Source organism: Mytilus trossulus, chromosome 8, assembly GCF_036588685.1.
Source record: "Mytilus trossulus isolate FHL-02 chromosome 8, PNRI_Mtr1.1.1.hap1, whole genome shotgun sequence".
Taxonomy (NCBI): Eukaryota; Metazoa; Mollusca; class Bivalvia; order Mytilida; family Mytilidae; genus Mytilus; species Mytilus trossulus.
Window position 1 is genome coordinate 2,941,099 of NC_086380.1, and position 10,432 is coordinate 2,951,530.

The following is a 10,432-nucleotide window of genomic DNA, read 5'->3' on the forward strand; positions in this document are numbered from 1 at the left end:
TTCTTACAACGCTCTTTCTGCGATTATCATGATCGTACTACGCTCATCACGTTCTCTTTACGACCATATCACAAGTTATCCGATTGCAACACAATCTTACCACGCTTCTACTGCAATTATAGCACGTTCTTACCTCGATTATAAGTTACGTGCATACCGCGATGTCGCTACGTTCTTAGCAACAACGTCAACATCGTGTTCCGTATCAATACTGTTCCATTCCTCCTATTTCTGATTGATACGTAACTTTCTTGGAAACAACACAGTAATGCCACCAAAATCTACCAGAACACTTTGGTTTGATGGTAGGGGTAGATGTTGAGGCGGAGGCAGCTCTGATAGTAACGAATCCTGATCCAGCTATGATGTCGGACCGACCAATCAAATCTGAATCACAACCTATTGGTGGTCCATCGAGCTCAAATATGTTAGTGAACGATAGCATGGATGACACAGATGTGTCAAGCAAGGTTGTGTCGCCTTTAGAGAAAAAGGACAAGTGATCCAAAAACAAACAATTAAAACTTTTATATATTTTATTTGAAAATAACAATGAAAATGATGGTTGTAGTATGAACGTTGTCAGGTCGAGAGAAGAGTGTGACGAGGACGGCATGGGCGTGCTAGAACCGTACTATGATCTTGAACAGCGTGGTGTTAACGTGGTAGTGTCGTAGTGGAAGCGTAGTTGGATCGTGGTGAGAACGTGATGGTCGTTATTACGTAGCTGTCAGATCGTAGCGCAGCTTCTCCGAATATAGTCACGCTTTTTCTACGATGGTATAGCGACCTTTGATATCTTACCTCACCAAGACAGTGATACGACCTTACTGCGATCTACATTTTTACACAGATCGTAGTGCGATCGTGGCCTAGTGGAACTGCGGTTGAAAGTGATTGAATAACGATGAATAAAATCATTGGATAATAAAAAAAACAAACGAAGGAGGATGATAGATGCCTTTTCGTACATTTTTTTTTTATTGTGATGAAGATTTAAACACAAAGTTGACTGCTTAACCCCTATGTTTGACATGTTTACCTATGTTGCCCCGATTTTGTTTTTTGTCCATGGATTTATGAGTTTTGAACAGCGGTATACTACTGTTGCCTTTATTTTGCATATTTTGATATGAGCGTCACTGATGAGTCTTGTGTAGACGAAACGCGCATCTGGCGTACTAAACTATAATCCTGGTAACTTTGATAACTATTTGCTTGATAACGCATCGTTATTGTTCAATAAAATGGAATTTGATGCGACTGTCATGCAAGTGATAGGTTCAGCTAGTTATAAAACTATGTTAAATCCACCATCTACATAAGAATATGCCTGTACAAAGTCAGGAATATGATTTTTTTATCCTTTCGTGTACTATGTTTTAGCGTTTAATTTTGCCATTCGATTAGGGACTTTCATTTTTGGATTTGACTCAAGCGCAGTATTGTTATGCCTTACCTTATACACTTTTAAATACTACTTAATAGTAGAATCATCTGACCTCGTTTTATTTGGGTCATAAAATGTTGTAGCACACAAGGGACACATAAAATAACTGTTCTAGTTTTATCGTCAATAAAACAATGTCAATGATACCTGTGAGAATATGTAAACGACAACTAGACTACACATACTTTTATTCGGAATTTCTAAAATGTCCAATAGTTGATAGTTTTTGCAAGACTAGGTAAATAAATTAACACAATTGTTTGGTTGACAGCAGTTTCAGAAGTATTTATTCGTTCCTACCTTGATATCTAAGAATTGTAAATGCAGAGGCAACATATGTGTTGGTAAATTGGTGATAGTGCCTTGAATGTAAACTGTGAATGCACTGGTATTAAATATTAAACATATTTAGAGGTACAAAAGTGTATGTAGGTTGATAATCCCGAAAGGTAAAATCCCCCTTGCATATGCTAAGGATGATGAAGATTAATTACTGAGACGAAAAATGTAAGTTCAATCACTATTATATTGAAAAGGTCATAATATCGTCAAACAGGATGGAAAACTTCAGACAGCAGTGGCGGGTCCTGAACTTTTCATAAGGGGGCCCGCTGACTAAATTAAAAGGAGATGCGCTCCAGTCATGCTTAAGTGATTCCCTATATAATCAATAAAAAATTTCCCACAAAAGGGGGTATCCCCTGGATCCGCCTATGGACAGGTTGAAAAAGAGCTCACATATTTATAACAAGTAATAACCTTCAGCCTCAGGAGTCACAATGTGGCCTCGGTCTGTTTGTTCGCTTTATCCCAGGAATAGATTACCTCAGCTGTATTTGGCACAACTTTTTTTGGAATTTTGGGTCCTCACTGCTCTTCAACTTTGTTTTTATTTGGCTTTACAACTTTTTTTTATCTGAGCGTCACTGATGAGTCATATGTAGAGGAAACGCGCGTCTGGCGTATTAAATTATAATCCTGGTGCCGTTGATAACTATTAACACCACTGGGTCGATGCCACTGCAGGTGGACGTTTCGTCCCCGAGGGTATTTCCAGCCCAGTAGTCAGCACTTCGGTGTTGACATGAGTATCAATTATGTGGTCATTTTTGTAAATTTCCTGTCACAAAACTTGTGAATTTTTGAAAAACTTAGAATAATCTTATCCCAGGAATAGATTACCTTAGCTGTATTTTGCACAACTATTTGGGAATTTGGGTCCTAAATGGTCTTCAACTTTGTTTTTATTTGGCTTTACAACTATTTTGATCTGAGCATCACTGATGAGTCTTATGTAGACGAAACGCGCGTTTGGCTTATCTAATTATAATCCTGGAACCGTTGAAAACTAATTAGAGATGTATGTGACTGAAGCATTTATTGAATGAACGGACGGAACAGCCAACAACAATTAAGCAATTACTATGTTAATCTTTGAATTGCAATGTTTAAAAATATACGGAATTACTATTGAGCAATATAAAACCTCGGTGAATTCGAATATATTAATTAGTAGTATCTATGCATATAGTATAGAGATACTGACACAATATGTACATGTAATATCTCCATACGTTTATACTGATTCTGTCATAATATGTGCATGTCCATACGTTTATTCTGATACTGACGTTATACGTACATGCCCATACGTTTATACAGATACTGACATAATATGTACATGTCCATACATTTATACTGATACTGACATAAGGTACATGCAATATCAATTACAGGGTTGAAAGTCATCTAAATTAAGTCAGATCTTCTTTTATCAATATATCCATACGTTTATACTAATACTGACATAATATGTACATGCAATATCAATTACAGGGTTGAAAGTCGTCTTAATTAAGTCAGATCTTCTTTTATCAATATTTCCATACGTTTATACCAATACTGACATAATATGTACATGCAATATCAATTACAGGGTTGAAAGTCGTCTAATTTAAGTCAGATATTCTTTTAATGTTTCCTTCCAAAAGAAACAAATTTGCATGATATAATTTCCCTGCAGACAATGACTTTTTTAGGAACCGTTGCAGAAGTCATTCAGTTCCGCATGACAATAACTCCATATACTTCGTTAACCCTCTCAGGCAAATATTTTCATTCACAAAACTACAGAATTGGACGTGTATTGAATTGGTTATATAAATATAGCAAGAGAATATCTGCTCTGTTTACATCTCCTACACGGCTAATTCGTTTAGAATATAACCGTTGTTATTAAATTTTGATTATTGATTTAAAATGTTTGAATTAAACAGAACTTTGGAAGACGAGACACTAATTCTATGAATTTGAAACACATATTAACCATAGGTATGACATATGTCTTTAAAGGGATAAATTTCGAATGTGACATCCTACAAAAATTTGATATTCCTCTCGTGTAAAATGCCAAGAAGATATAAAAATAAATTTTTGACGTAGATATATTAAACTTTATGTGTACTGAATGCTATTCTTGTATAGGAATACAAAGTTATTTGTATTATTAAAAATTTAGCTTTGCAAGATAGATTTCAGCAAATGCAAGTACTCTTGGGATATAACCATTTAATCTTCGAAGGAGGTATGATGGCTCTTTTTCTGAGTAAATCATTTTGTTTTTGCGCTAAACGCTAACCCGACGCTATCACTTAATTTTTTTCTTTTCAAAACTTAACACCATCGGTAATCTGGATCAGAATATATTATTTGTTATCTGCTTATACACAATATTGTTTTCATCCAATTAGGAATCCCAATATATTTAAGGAAAAAAACATATTCCCATTCCTGTTAAAGGTGAATGATCGTTCTCTTATATCGTTAATGTGTGTCTTTTGGTCTTTTGTCTCTTTTAATTGTTACTTAAGGATGATTTTTTTGTTGGCTCTTATTCTGTGATATTTCACCACTAATCTAGTTAATGAGAGAGTTGAGGTCTCACAAACATATTAAAGTTCGTCCCATTCTTTATATAATTACATAATATTCCTACTTATATATCTGTTCTAGGTCAGAAGCCTGTCATTCAGGAATAGTCGTTGTTATTGTATGTCATAATTGTTTAATAATATTTATAATTGTTTGAAGCATTAGCTTTGCCTTAATTTATCGTTACAAATGTTTCACAATTTTTGTAGGTGTTTTGTTACTTTGTTGCTGGTAGAGCATCTGATTCTTTCTCGTTTAACTGACGATCATTCAACATATCTTTATACAGATATAACAAGTGAAACTGCGAACTACTGCTCACTGATGATACCCCCGCCGCAAGTGGATAATATTAATAGTGTAAAAATATGCAAGTATCGGTAAACGGGAAGTTGTCGGGTGATAAATCTGAAAACGTATCACACGGTATAGCTGACTTATATAAATCCTGAAACCAAATTTCAGAAATCCTTGTATTGTAGTTCCTGAGAAAAATGTGACTAAAATTTTCAACTTGGCTATCATGTGTAAAATCATACAAGTGTTCGGTAAACAAGAAGTTGTCAAGTGATCAATCTGAAAACGCATCACACGGTATGGCTGACTTAGATAAACCCTAAAACCAAATTTCAGAATTCCTGTAGTTCCTGAGAAAAATGGGACGAAAAATATTCATGGGACGGATGGACTGACTGACGGACTGACAGACTGACGGAAGGACAGACAGAGGTAAAACAGTATACCCCCCTTTTTTAAAGCGGGGGTATAATAACATGTGGTATAAATGACAATGAGACAATTTTCCATCCATGTTTATACTTTTCACTTTACATGAACCATCATAGTAATTAAGTGTATAAGTAATAACTATAGTGTGTGATAACATTGTATGAGGGAATTCGACGTTTGCTGTACCACTGTTCACTGCAGTGCAATTTATGACAATACCACTGCATCAATCAGAATTATTTTTTTTGGAGTGTTTTAAGAAATGATTTTGCTTTGTTGTCGTGTATTATTTGAGAAACATTCAATGTTTTAAAAAGGCGAATTTTCTGTATAAAGTCAATGATTATGTTGACTTTTGAAGGCCAAACTTTTTACAGCCTTAAATACGCTAATGAAAGATCCAAAAACTATACCAATACATAATGACATGTTTATGAATTTATAACAAATCTATTGGTTAACAAATGTGTATTCGTTATTGCAAAAATTGCTTAAAATATCTGACATTTTCTCCCTACCCAGTTTACCCCTATACAATTGTATGGTGTGGACTGGTCATTGTTATTGAATCGTAGTCAATTTGATTGGATTAAGTAGTTATTAGTTTACCTTCAAACTTGTTTATGCTTTTCATACATGACTATTGATTAATTTAAACTACCATGAATGTGTACGGTAACTAAAATGACTTTCAGACTGGACACTGGACGAGTCATTATTATGTTTTATCAATGAAAGTTTAGGCATGAAAGGTAACAATTGACACTTATTCGATTTTCACCAAATTTTCGGAATATACAGTTGAAAGGTAATTTTTTAAAAGCCTACTGCAGATGTAAAGAAAAAGTTTACAAATAATACGTTTTGTTCCTTTAAGGGGGCTCCTGGGTATAAATGATTTTTTTTCTAATATAGGATTTCGCTATATTTTTTCATAAATGAACTTTATCATATACTTAAAAGAAAACTGAAATGAAAAATTGGGGTCACCGTTCATTTAAGCTAAAATCTGCCTCTGGGAAAAACATACATTTTTGTTAATGTCCTTTTTTTCTGTTGAACTAATAGGAGAAAAAGAGGAAATATCGAAATAAAAAAATAACTTATATAAGAAATCGCTTAAATTTTACAATAATTTAGTTAATTTACAGCTCATTTGAAAGCCATAATAAAAAATATAGGTCACCGATGAGTTAAAAAATATATTTCAAATTTAAGGCCAGAAAATTGCATTTTCGCACCAAAGGGAGATAATTTGGAGCTTTTTCAAGTTTTAAAGTCATCTGGGGCCAAACCAAATCATTTTTGTGGGTTGTTTTTTGTACCATATCATAAAGTAACAACTAATAGTGTAATAAATAAAATTTGTAATGAAAAAGTAAAGGTTTAATTTTTTGCCAAAATTTTTGTACCCAGGAGCCTCCTTTACAAGTCATTTTCGTAAGAGAAATGCCGAAATATATTTTACGCACGACCACGACAGGCAAAATTATTATTTATCATTATAAAAAATACATTTTTCAGTCTCATTGGAATATGTTGATTACAATTAATCCCAAACTTAAGAAGTGAGTACATAAAGTCAAAATATATCCGATCTGCCTATTTCTGCACATCAATAGTCAATACGATCGTTTTAAAGTCAACTTCTTCTACCTCTAACAATCTTGTTAGGCACTTTTCATAGTACGAGGAATAAATACAAATGATTGAAAAATTAATATGTAATGGTGTGGCAGTGCTGCAAAATAAAGTGTCCGAAGTTTAACCATACGTATATGTACAACGTTTAAGATCTCTTATAACACATGTTTAACGTGCATTGCCAACAACATTTTAGATAGGAACTAAGTATAGCGTATGGGCTTTGCTCATTGTTGAAGGACGTACGGTGATCTATAGTTGTTAATGTTTGTGTCATTTTGGTCTTTTGTGGATAGTTGTCTCATTGGCAATCATACCACATCTTCTTTTTTATGTAACACAATCTTACCAATGAATGTTAGCGATATTTCTTACAAAGGGTGGAATCTATTAAAGTATAACTTAAGTACCAATCTGTTTTTTACAGAAACGTAAATATGTGGGCGAATCTTAAAAAATTAACTAATGTAAAACAAAACTCGAAGTAGACACCAACATAAAAAAACAAAACGAAAAAAGGTAAAAACAAGTACCTTTAAGTACTGTAATAGTTCCATCATGCCAAAGGTTTTATAAACCAAATAGTTTGAAGGACATGTTGTCCATTCTGCAAACCATTCATATTTATTTAATGGTGGTTAACTATAGCTTATAAGAAAATTTGTCAAGTATGTCTTTGTGTGTGCCTTTGGGACGACTCTGAAGACGAGAAGTAGAGTTCATTCATACTTTCCAAGGAAAAAGATAATGGTCGATATTTTTAGATATGAAAACTTCGATCCAGGTCTTGATCTTAATTGTCCATTTGATTTGATAGACGACAAATTTCGTGATGAGAACACTAGTCTAATTTTTTGCACTAACTGTATATTTATATATTGTTAGCTTGAAAAAGAAATACTAGAGTCATGAATATATTCTGTGATTCTGGTAACTCATTATTATTGTATAGGCTTTTTTTATTGTTGGATCAACTGTACATTTTTTGTATACTATTATATTGTTAAGTATGATTTTGGTAAATATTTTGTAAAACTGCTGTTGGTATTGGTTTTTGTTAGGGTTAAGTCTGTTAACTAATAAGTAGAATTTACATCTATAAATAAAACTAAATTAATTGAACCTTTAAAATTTATGTTATTGACATGGATTTACCAAAATTACTAAAAATCACATTTTTCCTTATCGAATGAATCGATATTACATCCCTAGAATATTATAATGATTACAAGAGGGAAAACATAAATAGCAAAGTGGCAAAGTTGTGAGTTGAGTAAAAACCAAAAACACATATATACTGATTACTATATACAAGTAAGATAAAAGTGGGATTTATTAGATATAGGAAGATGTGGTGTGAGTGCCAATGAGACAACTCTCCATCCAAATAACAATTTAAAAATTAAACCATTATAGGTTAAAGTACGGCCTTCAACACGGCCTTTGTCTAAGTAGCTATTAATCACATTGGAAACCCTTAACCCGATATCCAGACAAGATTATTCATATGTGAAATATTATTAATAATCAAATTATTTTAACATGAACTTACATAACTGAAATTTAACCAACCATATTAAGATACATACAATTTCAAATACGACTTATATAAATCATCGGATCTCGTTTTATTCTATCATAAAATTGTGTAGTACACAAGGGACACATAAAGTAGCGGTTCTAGTTTTATCATCTATAAAACCATGTCATTGATTCCGGCGAGAATATGTTAACGACAACTAGACTACACATATACTTTTTATTCGCAATTTCGTAATCGAACAATAATAAATATTCTTATTTACAATACGAAGAGAATAAATTAACACAAAAGTTTGGTTTACAGCAGTTTTAAAACTAATGACGCTCTACTATCATATGATATTGAGAACTTAAAAGCAGAAGCAATACATGATATGTTAGTAAAATGATAATAATAGTATATTGGATATAGTCTGTGAATGCACTGCTATTAGTTAGCATATTAAGAGGTACAAACGTGTGCGACGGTTGATAGCCCCCGAATATAAAATCCTCCTTGCATCCTTGTATGATGAATAAGATTCACTGGAACGAAATTTTTCAGTCAACATATTGAAAAATTCGAAGTATCGGCAAGCAGAAAGTATAGTTTCGTATAGGTGTTAACAGATTGTAAAGACTGTGACTGAAGTATCTGTTAAACAAACGGACGGATGAGCTAATGGCAATTAAGCACCCACTATGATTATCTTTGAATTACAATGTTTAAAAGTACACGGAATTACTATTGAGTAATATCAAACTTCTGTGAATTCGAATATATTATTCATTAGTATACACGATTTGTCAATATCTCCATACGTTCATACTGATACTGACATAATATGTACATGCAATATCAATTACAGGGTTGAAAGTCGTCTAAATTAAGTCAGGTCTTCTTTTAATGTTTCCTTCCAAAAGAAACAAATTTGCATGATGTAATTTCTGTGCAGACGCTGCGTTTTTTATGAACTGTTACAGAAGTAAATTAGTTCCGTATGCCAATAACTCAATCTATTCAAACTTCCTTAACCCTCTCAGGCAAACAGTTTCATTCACAAAGCTATAGTTTTGAACGTGTTTGGGTAAAATAAATATTGCAGGAGTATTTCTGTGAACAACTCCTACAGGGCTAATTTGTTTATGATTTAACCGTAGGTTGTCATTCAATTTTTATTATTACATTTAAATGTTTGAATTCAATATAAACTGTGGTAGCAGTGACATTTATTTTATGAAATGAAAACAAACATAAACCCTAATATAGGTTTTAAACAGAGAAATATCGAATCTATCAAAATTGGATATCCTACGTGTACCAGTGTAAATGTAAAAAAAATATTAAACTAATTTATGACGCACTTGTATTAAATTAGATGTGTACTCAATGCTATTCTTATAGAGAAAAACAAGGTTATATATTAGATATTTGAAATCGGGCTCTTGGGGATCAATATTTACATATGGACTAATATTATACAATTTTATCAATAATTGTAAAAGTGATATTTCCTTAAAAAGGAGGAATCTATAAAATATAATTTTAGTACCATTCTGTTTTTCAGAAACTGAAATATGTGTGCAGATCTGTAAAATATAATCATTAAAAAAGGGAAAATACTTATTGATATGTTTGGTTAGTTTTCGACTATACAAAAACACCAATTATTATTATTCCTAATTTCGTTTTACCTGATAAACACCATAAGAATATATAAAAAAAAATGTCTTTTGAAAAACATGCTTCTTTGTTTCTAATCTGACATTATACATGTTTATAGTACTATAATACAATGTTATTAAAGTATTAGGAAAATATTAAGCTAGTCCCTGTGTTAAATGTAAAAACAAGCAACAACTAAGAAATACAAAAACACAAAATAAGAATAAATAGTTTTAAATAAATGAAGGGATAAGTGTGATCTTGTCACGAATATTGTTTTACAGGCTGAGTCCCATTGATTTAAATACCATTCTGACTTATTCAAATAATAAAATACCACTATTAACATATGCTACAGTTTATAAAACAATATGTCCCACGGCTCTAGTTGTGTTAGATGAAAATAATGAACGGACATCTATATATCAGAAATCAAGTCACACAAACATCAATAATCCATAATATGTCTTGTTTATTATGTATCGGTCAGC